Source organism: Schistocerca cancellata, chromosome 5 (assembly GCF_023864275.1).
Source record: "Schistocerca cancellata isolate TAMUIC-IGC-003103 chromosome 5, iqSchCanc2.1, whole genome shotgun sequence".
Taxonomy (NCBI): domain Eukaryota; kingdom Metazoa; phylum Arthropoda; class Insecta; order Orthoptera; family Acrididae; genus Schistocerca; species Schistocerca cancellata.
In genome coordinates, this window is record NC_064630.1 from 179,650,854 (window position 1) to 179,671,120 (window position 20,267).

Genomic DNA, 20,267 nt, shown 5'->3' on the forward strand with positions numbered 1-20,267 from the left:
TCGTAGTATGCTGATGCATTAGCTCCATACTGAACGATCATATACAACCGTTCGCTCGACGAAAGATCCGTACCAAAAAATGGTTCAAATATCTCTGAGCACTATGGGACTTAACATCTATGGTCATCAGTCCCCTAGAACTTAGAACTACTTAAACCTAACTAACCTAAGGACATCACAGAACCCCCAGTCACCACGAGGCAGAGAAAATCCCTGACCCCGCTGGGAATCGAAGCCGGGGACCCGGGCGTGGGAAGCGAGAACGCTACGCACGACCAGATCCGTACCCAAGGACTGGAAAGTTGCACAGGTCTCACCAATATTCAACAAAGGTAGTAGGAGTAATCCACTAAATTACAGCCTCAGATCGTTAACGTCGATATGTAGCAGTGTTTTGGAAGATAAATTGTGGTTAAAAATTGTGAATTACCTCGAAGAAAACTGTCTATTGACACACAGTCAAGATGGGTTTAGAAAACATCGTTCCTGTGGAACACAACTACCTCTTTATTCACATTAAATGTTGAGTGCTAGTTACAAGGGATTTCAGATCGATTCCGTATTTCTGGATTTATGGAAGGCTTTTGACATTGTACCACACAAGAGGCTCGAAGTAAACTGCGTGCTTATAGAATGTCGTCTCAGTTATGTGACTGGATTTGTGATTTCCTGTCAGAGAGGTCACAGTTCTTAGTAACTGACGGAAAGTCATTGAGTAAAATAGAAGTGATTTCTGGCTTTCCTCAAGGTATAGGCTCTTTGCTGTTCCTTATCTATATTAACGATTTTGGAGACAATCTGAGCAGTCGTCTTAGATTGTTTGCAGATTACGCTGTCGTTTATCGACTAATAAATTCATCAGAAGACCAAAACAAACTGCAAAACGATTTAGAAGAAATATCGGAACGGTGCGAAAAGTGGCAGTTGACCCTAAATAACGAAAAGTGTGAAGTCATCCACATTAGTGCTAAAAGCAACTCGTTAAACTTCGGTTACACGATAAATCAGTGTAATCTAAAAGCCGTAAATGCAACTAAATACCTAGATATTACAATTACGAACAACTTAAATTGGAAGGAACACACAGAAAATGTTGTAGGGAAGGCTAACCAAAGACTGCGTTTTATTGGCAGGGCACTTAGAAAATGTAACTGACATACTAAGGAGACTACCTACACTACGCTTGTCTGTCCTCTTTTAGAATACTGCTGCGCGGTGTGGGATCCTTACCAGGTAGGACTGCGGGAATACATCGAAAAAGTTCAAAGAAAGGCAGCACGTTTTGTATTGTCGTGAAATATGAGAGAGAGAGTCACAGAAATGATACAGAATTTGGGCTGGACATCATTAAAAGAAAGGCGTTTCTCGTTGCGACGGGATCTTGTCATGAAATTCCAATCACCAACTTTCTCCTCCGAATGCGAAAATATTCTGTTGATACCGACCTACATAGGGAGGAACGATCACCACGATAAGATAAGGTAAATCAGAGTTCGTACGGAAAGATAGAGGTGTTCATTCTTTGCGCGCGCTATATGAGATTGGAATAATAGAGAATTGTGATGGTGGTTCAATGAACCCTCTGCCAGGCACTTAAATGTGATTTGCAGAGTATACATGTAGAAGAAAAAACAAATGATAATATTTTGGAACCAGTAATGAAACGTAATACAGTAAATAAGGACGGTTCTAAAATACGCTGATCACCCAGAACATTGTGACAACTTTCGTAATAGTCGGTATGTCCACTTTGGTATGAATAACAGCAGCGACGCGTGTTGGCATGGAAGCAATGAGGCTTTGGTAGGTCGCTGGAAGGAGTTGGAAAGACATCTGCACATACAGAAGTCACTTAATTCACCTAAATTCCGGATAGGGTGGATGTGAGCTCTGACGCCTCGTTCAGTCACATTCCAGATATGATCGATCGGTTTCAGTCCAGGTCAGAATATCAATTCGAGCTTACCACTGCGTTCCACAGATTACTCCATCACACTCCTGGCCTCGTCACATGGCGCATTACTTCGATGAAAAATGCCGCTGCCGTCGGGAAACATGATCGTCATGGAGGGGTATACGTGATCTGCAACCAGTGTACGATACTCCCTGGCCGTCAAGATGCCTTGCATGAGCCCCACTGTACCCATGGATGCCCACGTGAATGTTCCCCAGAGCAAACATGAGTCGCCGCCAGCTTGTGTCCGTCGCGCCGTACAGGCGACAAGGAGCAATTCCCCTGGAAGACGACATGATGAAGGAGGTATCGGAATTCATCAGACCATGCAACGCTCTGCCATTGCGCCAACGTCCACTGACTGTGGTCGCGTGCCCATATCAGTCATAGTTCCCTATGTCGTGGAGTTAACATTGACACATGCATAGCTCATCGGTTGCGGAAGTCCATCATTAGGAATTTTCGGTTCACTGTTTGTTCAAACAACTTGTAGTCTGACCAGCATTAAAGTCAGTTTTACCAGTCTGACCAGCCTACGACGTCTTACATATGTAACGAGGGGTGGCCGGCCAACCTCACGACGTCTGGACGCGGTTCCGCCTTGGTTTCGCCACGCGTTCAAGACACTCACTACACCCTCAAACACCCGGCAAGTGTAGTTTCCGAACTACTCGGGTCGGGCCTCCGAGCCATCACAATCTGTCCTCGGTCAAACTCAGATAGAGCGCGCGCCTTCCCCTTTCTACACACGGACAGCACGCTCACTGATACCACATGCTCCTTGCGTGTTTCTGACTCTAGCAGTCATTTCTCGTCGGGTGACGCTGCTACCACTTGGACGGGTTTATATCGACAGTCGGTCGGTGGTCACAATATTCTGGCTGATCAGTGTATAATATACCTGTCATGTATAATTGGGTGCATCGTATAATTGTGAGAACGGGCATTTGATAAATTGAACACTTATTGCTTATATTTGTTTCATCAGCACAAGGCCGTGACCCAAAGCATAATTCTGTGCCTAACGTTTCGCCTTGTAATTCTAGAGAATCATCAGAGGCTTTATCGATTCGAAAAGCAGTTATAGTCTCAATCCCTTCTAGCCGACTGATTCATAATGTATCCACGCAACCGTCAGTTCGTGGCGTCATCAGACCGCTGTAATAATGCATCGGGATTGGAAGATGAAACTTTAGGCACAGAATTATGTCTTGGATCACACGACCTCACGCCCATGAAACAAATATCAGCAATAACGCAAGTACTGGCCGTAAAAGAATGCGCTCTGTGATTGAACATACAACACATAATTTAGTAAAATATTTTATATAATATTTTGATGATACTTGATTAAAAACGAAAAATATAAGGTGGAGTACATTTAAAATAATTATCTATAATACAGTATAACATTATTCGGAGTGTTTTCGGAAATAGTTTAGTCTCTTCTTTAGACACAGACGAACGCTTCAACTACTACACATGAACGCTATTTGTCCCTTACAATTTGGTCGTTACATCTTCCCCTTCTGTCTGTAACGTAAGGCCACTGAGCTATAGCATCACTTTAAGTAGACTTCGGGTAGACTTATCTGGGGCTGGTCTCGTTGGGTCTCGATGTTTGATGCACAATAGTTCCGCTTGTATATTGACGATTGTTTTAGCGTCTATCCCCAGCTGCACACTGACTTTGGTATTCTGGATCTGAACTGTAGTAGATCATTTTATATTTTATTTATTACGAGCAATTTCAAAGATGTTGAAGATTATCCAGCAACTGTCATTAGAAGAATATATAGAAAAACAGAGCCTTTAGAGCACGTCATCGAAATACAGAGCACCGTAATAAATGAAAATTACCACTAGATCTTTGATGCAAACATTTTGAGAAGCTTGCTAGCTGTGTTTCCACTAATTCCGTACTAAAAATCCTTTGAAAACCATTCATAGTTCCAACATACAGAAGGTTAGCATTATAGCTTAGTTACTTAACAGGTTGCTTGCTTAATCGGTTACTTACTTGGTACGTCGGTTTCACAAAGCACAGTCTGTCTTCGGCCTCGCTAGTCCGTCACGTATTTCTCTCAAGCTAGACCCATACACACATATCCTCTTTAATCCCGTCCGTCCATCTCATCCGTGGTCTTCCTCTTGGTCTGTTGATTATGTCCTCTTCTTTCAAGCTTGAGCAGCTTTTGGAATGCATACATTGTTCCGTAGATTCAATACACTACTACTTTCCGACGCATTGTGTGCCCATGTAACTTCAGACTCCCATTTTTAATCGCAGTCACATTGTCCAGCGATTTGTACAATTTGTGGTTTTTCGCCTTTTCATCCAGTCATACTCATCCTTCCCTGGTCCAAACATCAGTCCCAGAGTAGCATTCTCAAATGTTGGGAGTTCTCTTTCTAACTTTTGGATCAAAATCGAGTACTGGACCACGTGGTGTGCTACAGACCTATAGATCCTAATATTCGTGGACCTCGATAGAAGCTAGCGCTTGAGCAGCTTTTGGAATGCATACCTTGTTCCGTAGACTCAATACACTATAATTTTATATGTGTATCAGATACGTTTTAACAAATCCAGTTTTACCCAGGTGTGCTTACACTAGTTCGTGAAGTTCTAAGAGCAAAGGATGTTGAAGAATGAGCCATTACGACATAAGCACTTGCAGTTCCTACATTGGCAATAGCCGGCCACTGTGGCTGAGCGGCTCTAGGTGCTTTTGTCTGGAACCGCGCGACCGCTACGGTCGCAGGTTCGAATGCTGCCTGGGGCATGGATGTGCGTGATGTCCTTAGGTTAGCTAGGTTTAAGTAGTTCTAAGTCCCATAGTGCTCAGAGGCATGTTAACCATTTGAACCATTGGCAATAGACAGACTTGTATTATAAAACAGGCTGATCTACACCTCAACATCACTTTTTTCTAGTCATTTGTTTATAGATCAGTATTTGTAATATTTAGAAGAACTACGCTATACACGAAAATGTAACAAAGATAATATCGACAGCATATAACCAACCCCCGGTGGAGCGTAGATTATTATGTTGGTGTAGAGTTACGGTTTGGCGTCTGCGAGCTGATTACATTGACGTAATAGTCAATTATGATTTATCGATTATTTCAACTGTAACCATGGATATATTGTCATACGCCATGTCACTGCCCGTTCGTCAGTAAAAGCCCACACTTCAGATGCGCTGCGTACAATAATGACCAATAAGTTGCCTATAGAGCATCGGTGTATTGCATCATCTGGAGGCTGTAAGAGAGCGATAGATGCTCCACGTATCATAAAAATTTCGGACAAACTAAATTGTGATGACGAAATCACACATTTCTGTCAACCACAATAAATTGCGGAGCAAAATGTAGGCCAAAACACAAGTTTCCTGACCAAATTTAAGTAACAAAAGCCGTTATACTATTTGTCAGCTACCTTTTTCACCGTCTAGACCGAATAGTGTTCCTCGCTTTATAATCCGTTCATCATAAGAATAAACCTGATGTAAACAAGCACAAACGGGATGATTGGTCAGAAGCTGTAGCACACGTACACTGGTGTCGTTACGCTCTTGGAAGTAGGTCCTACTTATATATTAAATATCTTATAACTAAGTTACGTTAAATTAAACTTTAATATATGTAAGTGTATTAACAGCCATCAAAGTTTTTCTTAATCGTACTTCAGCTACGTAGTTTTTATTTCAAAAATCGTGTAAAGTAACAGCATCTGCAGCGCTGTGCTCTGATCAGCGCGCTGTTAATGTGCAGTTTGAAAATGGCTGAGGCTGCTTTCTGTTCCAGTGCCGAGAAATAGGCTGTCCTTAATGTTCTTACGGAGATAATTGGCTTTGAAGTTTTCCCAACGTTTACATACTGCAATTGATTACTATAACTTCATTCAACGTGTAGCGCAGACGGTAGGGTAATAGGACGTACACCACGTGCGCCGGTTCGAATCTCTGCAGTATCGTTTATTTTGTCGTTCAATTTGAAATACCTACAGCTAGTAATTATGAAACGCATCATCAATTTTTATGAATAATGCACGTCTTCTTGTTTCTAATTACGTATTGGAAGCGAAATTCCTGTTTCCATTTCAAACACAAATTCTTAATTATCGATGTTTTATGAAGGACTTCATAAAAGTTGTTTAAATTAAGAAAACACAAGAATTTAAATTTTTAAGCCAAAATTGAAAAACCAAATCCTCTTTATTTGGCCAATGTCCAACGTATTATACGACAGAGGTAGATAAGTATCTTAGAAACATGAAAAACAACCATTTTCACAGCATCGAGCACGTCATACATGCTGCACTTTTACATTTGCTACTATATCATTACAGTATGAACCCAACAGAACTGACCTGAAGCCAAGATATGGGATTTGGCCCGAGAAATAACGAGACTGTTAACGTTGCCAGACGTACTGGAACTAACGTTCGTAGCTTTTTCACACGTAACTGCCGAACGCTGGCGGGATATAGAAAGGCTCGTCATAAAGGAGGAAGAGAAAATACTGCGAATGGTTGGTTCCGTAGATTCTGTTGTTGATAGGCTCTTTATCAATGTAGCAGGGGACACTTCCAAAAATGAAATGTATTTCTCGGATTCGTATAAGGAAGGAGCTAAGAGATTACCAGACGACTGATTGTAATACCTCCAGTGGCTTCAGTATTTAACTATACGGTGAAATCCTTCAGTATTCTCTTACGTTACACACAGGGTATGACGAAAAATTACTTGTGGTTAAGTCAGGAATTTTCATCGTTCTTGTTTTTAATTATAATAGCACGTTAGCTAAAAACGATAACGTGTTGCGGTTTTCGCCTAGTCGTCTAAGCAGCGTATTGTGGGAGATTGGCAGTGCATTATTTCATCCTGCTTAAAAATTAAATGACATTCGAAGCTGTATTGCTCCTCTGCTCGTCTCTTTTTACGTGTGAACTGCAGCTGGCAACGTCACTGCAGGCTAACTGTACAAGCTGACCGGTCAGTACTGTCCAAGTTAAATGCGACGGTAAAGCTGTTGTCCCGCATTATCGCTAAGTCGATGAGCGCGTAACGCACAGCACAAAACGCACCCTTATTATCGTACTTGACAGTAAGCGCGACAGCTTGGCTGCAGTCCCACGTAAAACGGAAATCCAATGAGGTTCCAGCAAACGCGGAAGAATACATAGTGCAATGTTTACATCAGGTTTATTCTTATGATGAACGGTTTATAGTAATTACGAGAGGCACCTATTTATACTTTTTTTTTTTTTTAAGTTAGGTACTGCAGGACGAATCAATCTTCTCCTCAGACAGCTTGTTTCAAGTATCTACTTTCTTTTGGTAAGCAGGCGCAATTTTCAGATAGCCAGTGTGATTGATTTCCTAGTTACTTTATTTCCTTAGAGTTTTGTGTGGGAAAGCGTGAGTCAAAATAAATTTGTTTGTCATAGAATATCTTTTTATTTTAATGAAAACGAGGATTGTTTCATTCATGCAACAATTTGTTGTTTTTCCTTGCACCTTTGGAGGAACGAACAATGATACATTTGCAGAGTAATATTCGTTAGTAAAAACGCGGTTGGTCATTGTTATGAACCTTTTGTAAACACGCTTATGATGCTGTAGTATTAATAATAATGGACTACCCCTCATTTTGAGTATTTTCAATCCAAGGTAGTTTATGTTCTGTTTTTCCAATGCAATGATCTGCTAAAACGTTGTAGTACGGATTCTGTTTTAAGATATGTTTTGAATAAAGCGTGAAAATAACTTCAGGATGGTCAATACGTTTTAACTTCTTAGCGTCAGAAAATATCTATCATAATTTTTCGTCTTTAATTGTTACTGTTATCAAAAACTAAGACTGTTTTGTTTTAGATGATAAGCGTTTCACAATTCTTAATAATTTCATGAGTTTTTGTGGCTTCGTGGATTGAGTATGTCATTTGTGTAAGCCAATCGAATTAAGTTGGTCCCTCGTGAATATAGTGAGGTGGGCAGAGAGTACAGGAGCTCGAGATAGTCGCTTGGTAACCGGCCTAAGGATAATACCATGTTACATAGCGCCGTAAAAAATAATCTGCAAGACGAAGAACTAGTGAGATAATTTCGTTTAGAACGTGTCGTGACTGAAGCGACAGGTTTTACGAACATTTTAATGAAAGTTTGGTGTTTATAAATTAAACAGTTTGAGAGTTGTGAGCGTGTGAACTTTCTGGTCATAGTAACAATTCCGCGTGGCATGTTTCGTGCTCTGTACGGAATACTTCGGCGAGCACTTGTTTCAAAGAAGACCACTGAAACAACCGAATGTTTAGCTCGCGAAGAGTGGTGGGTCTGTGACTGTTAGATCATGAAAATTAGTCGGGTCGGAGTTGCAAAAATTGTGGTTGCTTTTCGAGTGAAAATGTGTTGCACAGACGGTGAATTTCGAAGGATAAAGTTTACCATATTAAGTATAGACTTGATAGCCATTTCGTGTGTTTCCGTATGAATAAAAACTAGATTCAATCTAAATTTTAAATGCTTTCTGCAAGTAGTCTGCGTCCTCCGAACGCCCGGACTTCTTTTTTTTTTTTTTTTTTTTTTTTAATGAACTTTCAGGAACTGACTTTCAACTCGAGAAACACGGCCTCTGTGTAATAGGTATTAGGTAGTGGTTTCATCAACGCTGCTTTACACTGCCTAGCACGTATTTGCTACTACAGGGTGAAGGGACGTCGGAAGCAAGGAATATCGAGATAGGTGGATTTTCGATAATTCAGAGAGAGGAAGAAGACGACCGACCTCGCCCCGCCGCACAGTGACAATGCAGATCAGTCAAAGACGCCAAAGGACTAGAAAGATAAGATGAATGGAATAAATAGTGTGTTGGGAAAAGGTTAGAAGGTGATTAGCAACAAAACTAAAAGAAGAGAATGGGGTGTGGACGATATAAATCCGATGACATTGAGGGACTCAGATGAAGATAAGAGGAACTGAAAGCAGTAAACAGGGTATGTTATGTAGGTAGCTAAGCTCTGGAGAACATAGAAAACGCTGAGCTGCTGAAGAAAGAAATGTTGTTCTGGAAAAGCGAACATAAATTTGAGTTTCAGACACTATTTATTGAAAGTATTTATTTGTTTGGTATGTGGTCTGATATGGAAATGAATAGTGGCCGATGAAGAGTACAGAGATGAAAATAGCTTTACAAAATTGGTGACAGAGAAGAAAGCTGAAGTTTATATGGAAAGGCAGAGTAATTAATGAAGAGTTATTTAATCGAATCGAGGAAAAGTAAGTTTAGTGCACAAGATCAATAAATCAACGGATAAGTTGATATGATACATCCAAGGCACCAAAAACTAGTTAATTCCTTGACAAAGCGAGATGAGGAGCTAAAAGTTGTTACTGAAAGCTTGAGAATAGCAGGCTAAGTTGACCTGTGGTGATGTAGCTATGCAGGAATTAAGAACCCCGCACGGGATACGTTAGTGTGAAAAATTGTATCGAATGTGTTTGGACTGAGAACTAAAACTATGTCATGATTTTTTGTTAGGGCAGGATTTTGAGGTCTTCCCCTTTGTATTCGTTTTCTGTTGAAAACTGTCTAAGAAGTATGAGACAGCCGAATGCCGGTTTCTAGATAATGAGACTGTTAGGAATTTTCCCCCGTCTCTCGACAGAGAAGAATAATGGCGCCCATAACATATTGCTCGCCGTCAGACTGGGAAGAACCGCGTGGCGGGCGGGGCAGGTGGTCTGCAGCCTTATCTTTGAGAGTGGCAGCGCGCGACAGGGCCGGCGCGCGATTGATATTGATGGATATTGATGGCCGACCGTCGCCGGCCGTCCCCCGAATCCATCCTGCCCTTATATCCGGCGACCACGTGCCACGCCGCACACTCCGACGCGTTCAGTTTCCGGGAGCTTCCGACTGCAGCAACGTCACAGCTCTCTTTCCATTACCTGGACCTCTGCTCCTGCTGTTCGAAGGAATAACTGAAACTGATAAATAACTGTAACAGTAGGGAGATAGTTCGGACGAATGAATGCGAAATGCTGACCTATTCACAGCAAAGAAAAATATGTCGAGACTGTACTATGATGGTTCTTCTGAGAAGTCAATAGATAACGGCTACAAGAGCGGTCTTCCTGTTGTTAATGCGAGTCTACATCTACATCTATATCCACATCCATACTCCGCAAGCCACCTGACGGTGTGTGACGGAGGGTACTTTGAGTACCTCTATCGGTTCTCCCTTCTATTCCAGTCTCGTATTGTTCGTGGAGAGAAAGATTGTCGGTATGCCTCTGTGTGGGCTCTAATCTCTGTGATTTTATCCTCATGGTCTCTTCGCGAGATATACGTAGGAGGGAGCAATATACTGCTTGACTCCTCGGTGAAGATATGCTCTCGAAACTTCGACAAAAGCCCGTACCGAGCCACTGAGCGTCTCTCCTGCAGTCTTCCACTGGAGTTTATCTACCATCTCCGTACCGCTTTCACGATTACTAAATGATCCTGTAACGAAGCACGCTGCTCTCCGTTGGATCGTCTCTATGTCTTCTATCAACCCTATCTGGTACGGATCCCACACTGCTGAGCAATATTCAAGCAGTGGGCGAACAAGTGTACTGTAACCTACTTCCTTTGTTTTCGGATTGCATTTCCTTAGGATTCTTCCAATAAATCTCAGTCTGGCATCTGCTTTACCGACGATCAACTTTATATGATCATTCCATTTTAAATCACTCCTCATGCCTACTCCCAGATAATTTATGGAATTAACTGCTTCCAGTTGCTGACTTGCTATATTGTAGCTAAATGATAAAGGATCTTTCTTTCTGTGTATTCACAGCACATTACTCTTGTCTGCATTGAGATTCATATGCCATTCCCTGCACCATGCGTCAATTCGTTGCAGATCCTCCTGCATTTCAGTACAATTTTCGATTGCTATAGCCTCTCGATATACCACAGCGTCATCCGCAGAAAGCCTCAGTGAACTTCCGATGTTATCCACAAGGTCATTTATGCTTATTGTGAACAGCGACGGTCCTACGACACTCCCCTGCGGCACACCTGAAATCACTCTTACTACGGAAGACTTCACTCCAATGAGAATGACATGTTGCGTTCTGTTATCTAGGAACTGTTCAATCCAATCATACAATTGGTCTGATAGTCGATATGCTCTTTCTTTGTTCATTAAACGACTGTGGCGAACTGTATCTAACGCTTTGCGGAAGTCAAGAAACACGGCATCTACCTGGGAATCCGTGTATATAGCCTTCTCAGTCTCGTGGACGAATAGCGCGAGCTGGGTTTCACACGATCGTCTTTTTGGAAACCCATGCTGATTCCTACGAGGGCCTACATTGCCCAAGCTCTGTCAATGAGCGTCGCTTGCGACATACTGTCAGCAGAGACACGCCGTACTTATTCCATAAGTGAGTATTTGACAAAGAAGTTATTCTGATCAAATTGGAACAGTGTCGGTAGAACTAAAAGGCATACATTCAAACAGTGGGCATAAGTAACCGATCTGTGTTTACTGAATCAAACGTTTTCCATAATTTCCACTACTGTTAACAGTTGCAAAGATACCTACCGCAATATTTTACTCCCTGTTCTTTAAAATGTCGGGCAAAAGCTTCGTCTTTCATTAAATACTCTTTCTTCTTTTCTTTTGAGTCAGACCCAACTGAGTTGGAAATGTGGAAGGGGGTTACCAGCTGGTAGATTTAGTTTTTTTTAATCTTTTTAAATCGTTATGTGGACCTGGGAAAGTGTTCCTGAGGTTAGATGCATTTGAGAAACCTGTTCGTTTCACGTAAATCGCAGGAAGCTGGAAGTATGTCGGTTTGGAACAGTACTGTTTTCAGACGTTTTGTTTGAAAACAATTAAAGTCGTGCTATCAGAACTACATTTTTTAAGTCCCTCATAGTTGCCAGATAAAAACACGAACGCTGTGTTTGTGCGTACCTTCATTGTAAGGTGTGATTAAAAGAAAAACATTCACGACATGCTTGACATTTATTTCAGTGTACAGCATGACGTGCTGCAGTATAACTCAACTGCCGTACATATACATCAGCTTTTTCCCTTAAGTAGACCGAACTGTTTGAGATCTAGTCGACTGAAGAACGCAGTAACATTCAGCCAAATATCAGGAACTGGGAGAAGAGTAGGTGGAAATACTTTGCTAGTAGGATTACTAGCGGCAGCAATTGTCTCTCAAAGAAATTACTACCAACGAAACGAACACTACCATTCTCAGATTCTTCTTCTTGGCTAAATTTCTTCATCAGTACGACGACCATTACGGAGATAATCTACACTACTTGAGGAAAACTATTATTTGGCGTCTGGATCACCAACTAAGAGCGCATAAATATATTACGCCTGATCCTTGTAGCTACAGCACTTTTGCGCATATCAGTGATATCCCACATAGTCTACGAGTTATAAATACGTGCTCCATACTTGTTAATCAAACATGAGAAATCTAACTCTGGTGCTATGATATGGAGACACGGGACGGCAAATAGCGTTATACAATCCCATCAAACATATGAGTACACAAACTTCTTTGCTAACGAACCTGTGACATCATTTGTAATAAATATGGAGAAGTGGTACAGCGATTACTGGCACAGGAGAGAAATCGACGTCACATCAGTTGCGACAGACTACACGAAACTTGAAAAGTGTCTCCTGAACGAAATCAGGTTTGATGTCTTCTCCCAACCCTAATTACTCTGGCCTTTTGAAGTGAAATAACTTCCATCTTACTCAAACAATGAGCGAATTTCCACAGTACATGTAAAGATCAGATAGTGTTTACTTGTAGATATCTCAGCCGTATGTAAAGTAGCGCTATGGCAAGAAAAGCATATTATGCTAAGGACCACAATTACTCAAGGTTAGCTGTTTTGATAAGCACTCTTTTTGTTTTTCTCTCAATCCTCTCTCTGTTTCCCATTGGTATTTGTTTCATTCCTGATTCATTTGACTATTAGATTTCTAGGAATTCCGAGGATTTTGTTTTCAGTTTCGAGTTTTATCGCCTTCCAGTGTCTATTTTTTCATGTTCATTCATTCTTTTTTTTATTAATTCGCGATTCTTTATATATTTTTTTTTTGTACCAGAAGATTTTTGTGCTTACTCTTATTTCTCACGATTGTTAAGTTTTACCTTTTCAAATTTGTATTTTCGGGGTTAACGGACTTTCCTTTAGAGACTGTGAGTTGCTTCTTGGAGAGTAGTTGATATTCTTTCAACAGCAACAGTTTTTTCGTATGCATTATAATTCTTGATTCTCGTTCATATTTATTCAGCAAAAAAATTTTTTTCGACTGGTTTTTTATTTTTCTTGGTCATTCATTGTGTTTCCCTATTCAGAGTGGAACAATGAACAGCAATATGCAATCCATAAAGTTCATAGGATCACTGTTTTGACTTTAAGTTTATTGAAATTACTATGTCATTGTGAGAATCTTCAGTTTTTTGCTGGTCGCACATACACTTGTGCATTCGATGTGGACAGAGAACTGTGTGCTAACAAAAATTGGATGCAGTTAAGGAGTCTTTGAAGTAAATATACTGAAATGTAGAGGCTTAGAAGTCTTTGCTGCAGGAATTCAGTAACTACCCAAAATATAAATTAACTAATGAAAATATAGAAGTTGAATGACAGACGATTAAAGGCTGTACCCATAAAACTGCCGTCCTAGCTTTAGATAAAAAACGTGAAGTAGTGAATAAAATACGTGTAAGATTTTGGAATGATGAAATAACTAAAGCTATAGAGAAGAAGGGAAAATGATACAAAACAATTTGAAAACGTATGAAGAACGAGATAAAGTGATATATAATTCCTAAAGAAATATTGCTGAAAGTATAATCAGAGAAGCCATGAACAGACTAAGTGATCTGTTTGTGAGTAATATCGGATACGCAGTTCACTGTCTGAAAAAAGTAACAGGTAGCAAGGACAGTAAAGTGCGTTTGTGTTGTTGCCAGGCACCTGACACTCAATGTGGGTGCTCATTTGGCTGACTGGTCGAATCAGGCAACATCCACATTTGTTGTGCATTAGCATTTGGAAGTGGTCCGATGTTGAAGAGCATAGGAACGTGAGGCTAGGCACACTCGTTCTCAAGATTGTAGTCGACCACGTACCACAGCGACAAGAGAGGATCACTCTACTGCGCACCAAGCAGGTCGAGACCCTTTCACATCTGCGCCCGTAATCAGCAGAATCTCTGATAAAATGGAAACAATAGCTTCGCCATATATCCGGAAACACACTATTAACTAATGGACACACTGTAACATTCTGTGCCATCCCAGACGTTCGTCGCATATAGCAGCAGCCAGATTAATGATGCTTAGGCTGCTGTTAACACCATGGCACAGACGGTCGTGTCTGCAGTGGAGCCGTGGCTGGGAAGCAAGACTGTTGACGAATTGCGTTACATTATGCTCAGACTAATTGAGTTCTGTAACAAGTTTCAGCTAGTAAAAGCGAATACCCTGTTCAAGAATCACAAGAGGAGGAGGTATACTTGTAAAAGGCGGGGAAATACGGGAAGATTTCAATTAGATTACATCATGGTCAGACAGAGATTCCGAAATCAGATACTGGATTGTAAGGCGTACCCAGGAGCAGATATAGACTCAGATCACAATATAGTAGTGATAAGGAGTAGTCTGAAGTTCAAGACATTAGTCAGGAAGAATCAATACGCAAAGAAGTGAGATACGGAAGTACTAAGGAATGACGAGATACGTTTGAACTTCTCTAACGCTATAGATACAGCAATAAGGAATAGCGCAGTAGGCAGTACAGTTGAAGAGGAATGGACATGTCTAAAAAGGGCCATCACAGAAGTTGGGAAGGAAAACATAGGTAAAAAGAAGGTAGCTGCGAAGAAACCATGGGTAACAGAAGAAATACTTCAGTTGATTGATGAAAGGAGGAAGTACAAACATGTTCCGGGAAAATCAGGAATACAGAAATACAAGTCGCTGAGGAATGAAATAAATATGAAGTGCAGGGAAGCAAGACGAAATGGCTGCAGGAAAAATGTGAAGACTTCGAAAAAGATATGACTGTCGGAAGGACAGACTCAGCATACAGGAAAGTCAAAACAACCTTTGGTGGCATTAAAAGCAACGGTGGTAACACTAATAGTGCAACCGGAATTCCACTGTTAAATACAGAGGAGAGAGCAGATAGGTGGAAAGAATACACTGAAAGCCTCTATGAGGGTGAAGATTTGTCTGATGTGATAGAAGAAGAAACAGGAGTCGATTTAGAAGAGATAGGGGATCCAGTATTAGAATCGGAATTTAAAAGAGCTTTGGAGGACATACGGTCAAATAAGGCAGAAGGGATAGATAACATTCCATCAGAATTTCTAAAATCATGGGGGGAAGTGGCAACAAAACGACTATTCACGTTGGTGTGTAGAATATATGAGTCTGGCGATATACCATCTGACTTTCGGAAAAGCATCATCCACACAATTCCGAAGACGGCAAGAGCTGACAAGTGCGAGAATTATCGCACAATCAGCGTAACAGCTCATGCATCGAAGCTGCTTACTCTGAGATGAAAAGGTTAGCACAGGAGAGGAATTCGTGGCGGGCCGCATCAAACCAGTCAGTAGACTGATGACCAAAAAAAAAAAAAAAAAAGAAATGCTCAGCAGTGGGTTGAGGTTCACCACTACTCGGACGGTCTTCGTCAGTGAGTATTGTGATGGACAGGGGAGAGGTCTCATTCTTCCTGGTGCAATGTGCGGGTAGCCATTGGGTATGACTCCATGTCATGGCTGGTAGTTATTCAGAAAACTCTGGCCGCAAAACGGTACAACAAGGGCATCGTACGTTCTCACGTGTTACCTCTCATGCGACAGTATCATGATGCCATTTTCAACAGGACAGTGAATGTCTAGGCACAGCCCATGTCTGTGTGATTTATATGCATAAGAGAGACGTAATCCTGTAGCCAGAAAGATCCTCAGATCTGCTCCCAAAAGTTTCGTTCCAGTGCCATCGGCCGTGAGGATATCAAATTGTCTTAGCTGATCGGCGGTTCTTAAATATCCTTTGCAACAGCGAATTGTATCACGCCATGTCGTCTGAAGGCGAGTATGAATTACAGTATTTTCAGGTTTTCACCCCTTTTGATTATTTCATAAGACGTATGAGATCCGCGCCACCTGACACGTCACCGACAGCGAAAAGACTGCACAACATTGCTACAACTGACTCTCCAATGTGCATGCACTGCGATACACACAGATGAACATCGCCTGAAATATGGACCTTCCGCTGATGTGAGGCTTCTAATTCAGAAGATGCTTACCTTCTGTCTCCGAGTGCCGCCTAACACGATTGAGTCCAGAATGGTCCTTAGTCTGGTTAAAATCTAGTTTTCCCAATCAATGACTCATGCGATTAACTGGATCAAAGGACCTTATATGTACTACCGTTTTCGGAACGGTCTAAACAATGTACCTGACTTACAGGAACGACACGATCAAATGCAGCACTTTTCCAGATGTGTTCAGACTTTTGCTAATTGCAAGAAAATGTACTCTATAATTTTAAATGTAATGTCCGCAGCGACATCTCTGGTAGTGGTCTCGAATCTGTAAGCAATGTGCTTTTGCACAGTGCGAGAGCTGAGTGTTTTGTTTCGTCTGTTGCAATTTAAAATGAGTGCAAAATATCGGAAATGGCACTTATTTATATTTATATATTTATCAAAGATGCCTTCTTAGATCCGTAAAGAAGCTGTCTGTTTCGAACGAGCCAAACTGAGTGCTTCAAGAGGATAATGATCCAAAATATAGCAGCCATCTCTGTACAGCATGGAAACAAGGAATGGTGTGTCCTCTATGGATTTGTCTACAATGTCTCGGAATGCTTGGTAGTATATTAAGACGAAACTTAAAGAAAAGGCAGTATATACTACTCTGAAGCAGCTGTCATATGAAATGAGGAGGGTATGGAGGTCGTTACAGAGAGAATATGCAGAAAATCTCGTGAAAACCATAAAAAAACGTGCCAAGCTACAGTGGATAATGGCGTCGATAGGGGAACTACTAGGGAACTGTGCAATTAGTAATAACGTGTATTTTCATGTAAACATACATTTATAACAACGTCTTTCATTTCATACAGATAAAGACATACACTTTCTTGTGGAAATGACTACTTAAACAGTGTATTCAAGAATCCCTCCCTCAGCTAGATAGTACTGGGTAAAATAAATTGAATCTAGTGGTAACTGCTTTGAATCTCGAAGTGGACAATTATACATGACTGTAGTCCAGGAAGACACACCCAAGTCCCCACTGTGGAGAGTTGGGACTAGACAGCATTTATTTTCTGATGCTTTCGAGTGATTATCGTTCATCTGACGTACTACTGGAAGGGGTTCCTCAACTTGACTGTGTTTTATTTTGTGTTATTTGCTGGTGAAATACAACGCTGTCACAAAAAAATGTGCATAATGGCAAAGTTTTGTAATAGAAGAGTGTCTGGTTCAGATAAAAAGGTGGTCCGTGCAGCAAAATTCCACATGAGGGGCCCGGGGTTCCGGGTTCGATTCCCGACCAGTTTGAAGATTTTTCTCCACTTGGGGATGGGGTATTGAGTTGTCTTATTAATTAATCCTCATCGACATGCAAGTTGCTGGAGTGGCGTCAGCTAAAAACACTTGCACCAGGCGATCGGTCCAGCCAGCGGGAGGCCCTAAGTACTCAGACAAAGTCGGTTCTGGCACACTCTGCATTGTTGCCAAATGTATCCAAGATGGCAGCGATGACACTATCCAAGATGGCGGCGTGTAGATCTGGCCACAGTGTATGATGTCATCCAAGATGGCGGTCATGACGTCATTCAAGATGACGGATTTTAGCACAAAGTTTGAATCTTGGCAGGAAGATAGGTCAATTGAATACCTCCACTAACCTAATCCCCTCCCCCGGAAAATGGAAGGAAGTACAAATTCCATCAGGATAATGCAACACACCTCTACTAACTTAAGAAAAATGGAGGGAAAGAAAGCACAGTTGAGCTACCTCCACTAGCCTAAGTCATACAACTGCAATCTCTTCCTAGGGATTGGTGGGAAGTTTAAGGAAATGGTGGGAATGAAAGGGCACCTGGGCTACCTCCACTAAACTAAGTCATCTGACCGCCACATCTTCCTAGGGATTGGCAGGAAAAGGTCTCAGCCTGCACAAGGCGGCTGGAGAGAGGAAGGAGTGTACTTTATTTATTTTGGAACTATTTATTTAGGGATGGAATTTGAGAGATAGCATACTTATCACACTGATACAGAATACATGCTCTGACATGTTTGGGGTCACACCATACAGCCTACAGACCTGCATACCACTTGTAAGTAATTTAATACATTTATGTCGAGAGAGCCAAGGAATTCGTAAATCGTCAAAATAACAATCCATCTAAAGGAGTATGAAAACATGCTTGCTAATCATCAACTGTCGAAATGATGCACCAGTCTTTATTTAAACAATTTGAGGTACTATCACCTTCCAGTGTATTCGCCACGAGGTACAGAGTCCAACTGACCTATTACACAGTACCACCCAACTGCAGGCGCTGTCATCTGTTCCATGACATAACCCAAGATGGTTGTCTGGGGGGGGCAATGATTCAGCCTGTGTTGGGTTGCTGGAGAGAGTGGGGAAGGAGTGTACTTTATTTTACAACATTTATTTAGGGAAGGATTTTAGAGGTAGTAAATTTATCACACTGATACAAAACCAATGCTCTGACATGCTTGGGGTGACGCCACACAGCCTACATATCTGTAAACTACTTTTAAATTACCGAAATAATGCAGTACAGACATAAAATCAACTCTTAATTTACCGAAAGAATTTCAGCACACAACACACTGACATGCAAACTTCTCCTAAATAATGCAGTTCACTGATGTGAAGACATGAAAGCAACTCGTAAACTGTCCAAATAGCACATAGCACAGCTTACAGGCCTGCTCGCAAAATAATGCAACAGACACACAATCAATGTGCGCAAGCACCCCTGTCTACTGGACTGCACAAGAGTCTAGCGGCAGCCCCCATGAAGCAACGCGGCCATCGACTGCCAAACCATGCACGGGTTCCCGTTTCGATCCCTCAAGCATGAGGCGATGGCATCCCTTTCATACTTGACACCTGAGAAATTCCTAGGCATGGTTTCTGACGCGACCGGACAGTAGCGAAGACCTATTTACAGAGCGCAAATGCTCCAATGCCACACATGCATCGAGGCCACCGCCGGATGCAGGCCAGCATGAGCCATTGCTCTCATGCTGCTGCTGCCTACAGTCACCGGGTGAAAGTTAGGTCTATTTTAGGGTATGCAGTTAGAGTTCTTCAAGTGCTATACTGACATAAAAGAACTTAAAGGCGCACTCACATCAGCCCCATACGTGAGACGCCTCTGTACAGCACTTGTGTTAACTGTTGATGATGTGATAACTGCTAATACTGATGTCACAAGATAGCACAGGGTGCATTGTTCCTAATGGGGCATGCAAGATACATCTAGCTTTGCTTACCTGCCCCAGCGTGACTGATGCCTCGCTGCAAAACCTCCACGTGGTGACTCACCATCTATAAGGTTCTCAATGTTATACGAACGCCACATGGCTGTGTAAAATAAGAGCGAAGTCGATCTCTCGGAAATTGTATAGTGTCCCAGAAATAATTAATGGTCGCTTTTGTAGGAGCTTTTATGTTGTCTCGTCTTGTATACATGGAAATTCTTGCCCTAACAGAACCTGTTTACAAAAATACCTTCGAATGCATTATTCCTCGCGATCCTAATGTGGCAGCCCGTCCATGACGTGTTACCCTTCCTGCTTTCAACATGCGCAAACGTTCTCACCACTAAAAGCATGTGCACATTCGCGAAAACACCGTTAATCATAAAAGCATTCTTGGTGTTTGGAAAGAGAGCACTCTCTAAGCACAGATGGGGGGAAATCAGAACTATTATGCAAACAGAATTCAAAGCACTGTCTTACAGAAGAAAAAAAAATGGCCGGAATTTTCGGTATCCTGCAGCTACAGCTCTGGAGATGTCCCAATGCCACAGTGGTGGATGAGTGATGGCATCCCCGCCAGAGATAGATGGTCTGCTTCAAATTTTCTTTGAACACTTGCTTTTTCAGAATTTTCTGTACATACCTTGCCTCCATCTTGTTCGTATCAGTTTGTAGACAATCCTACATCCCGGCATTATGAAATGCGCACATGT